The sequence below is a fragment of the Scyliorhinus canicula genome, chromosome 13 (assembly GCF_902713615.1).
Source record: "Scyliorhinus canicula chromosome 13, sScyCan1.1, whole genome shotgun sequence".
Lineage (NCBI taxonomy): Eukaryota > Metazoa > Chordata > Chondrichthyes > Carcharhiniformes > Scyliorhinidae > Scyliorhinus > Scyliorhinus canicula.
The window spans coordinates 51,089,096-51,090,739 of NC_052158.1; positions in this window are offsets into that span (position 1 = coordinate 51,089,096).

The window sequence follows — 1,644 nt, forward strand, 5'->3', positions numbered from 1 at the left end:
CAAATCTCCTGCCGGCAGAAAAGTAAGACTGGCCAATCAGATTATAGGAAAGGAGGATACTCCCAGTTGCTCTGGCATGCCGATGTTCCCCTATTCAAGCGATACGGAAGACGAGGAGAATTTGAACCCTGGACCCCACCCTCATTTTGCGCTCCCCGATTTTATAATTCCTCTGTCCTAAGTCCTGACTCCCACTTCTGGTCCCATTACCAATGAAACTCCTGCTAATGTATCCCCCTTAGCGACACGCACTCGGTCACAGACGCAAGCCGTAAATATCGAACAACCCTTCTCTACGGAAAACATGATAATTAACTAAAAGGTATTGATTAAAAGATCCACAATAAGGAAATTTTAGAAGTGAAGTTAATGAGTTACCAACTTAGAAACATGCTGGGAATAATGACTGGATTTTAACATTTCTTTTGCATGAAATTTAGATGATCAGATGATGTTAACTAACTACTGCTTGGAATGTTGTACTGGCCTTATTATGATAACAAGTGGTTCTTCTGAAGGACAACAAAACGCGTACTCGAATTGTTTTTAAACTAATGGCAAAACATTCATAATTCCTCTTGCAAATGTTTTCAAAGTTGTTCAGTTCACACTATATCAGTTTAAAAGAAAGTAACTTTACGAATAAGAGTAATTGAAATATGAATAAGTTTTTAGATTGCGTGAAAAGACGTAAATGGCATCACGCCAAGTTCTCCGCTCCTTAGATTCTGCAGGAAACATTAACCATTTCAGCAGACTGTTGGTCTTTTCTGAATTGACAACCGAAAAAATTACGTCTCTAAGAACAGCTATTGCCTTGCTGGCCTCCTTCAGTCAGGGCATTGAGTATAGAAGTTGGGAAGATATGTTGCAGTTGTGCAGGACGTTGGTGAGGCCGCACCTGGATAATTGCATTCACTTTTGGTCGGCTTGCTATAGGAAATATGTAATTAAAATGGAGAGAGTTCAGAAGAGATTTACAAGAATATTGCCAGGTCTCAAGGGACGGGGTTAGAGGGAGATATTTGAACAGGCTAGAACATTTTACTTTGGGGCAAAGGAGATTGAGGGGTGAACTTATATTAATAATAATAATCTTTATTAGTGTCACAAGTAGGCTTCCATTGCCACTGCAATGAGATTACAGTGAAAATCACCTCGTCGCCACACTCCAGCACCTGTTCGGGTACACTGAGGGAGGATTCAGAATGTACAATTCACCTAACAAGCATGTCTTCGGGACTTGTGCGAGGAAACCGGAGCACCCTGAGGAAACCCACGCAGACACGGGGAGAACTTGCCGACTCCGTACAGACAGCGGCCCACGCTAGGAATTGAACCGGGGTCACGGGCGCTGTGAACCAACAGACAAATAGTGCTAACCACTGTGCCACCACGAGCGGCATAGATAGGGTGGTTGCACTCAGCCGTTTACCGAGTGTTGGGTAATCGAGAACTAGAGGCCTTAGGTTTACGTTAAGAGGGGAAACAATTAATGGGAAGCTGAGGAGCAACATTTTAAGACTGAGAGTGGTACGGATGGTAAATCAGGTACTGGAAGAAGTGGTTTAGGAGGCGACATTGTCAACGTTGCTAAGGTATTTGGACAGATACGTGGATAGGAAATGTTTAGAGCGATATTGG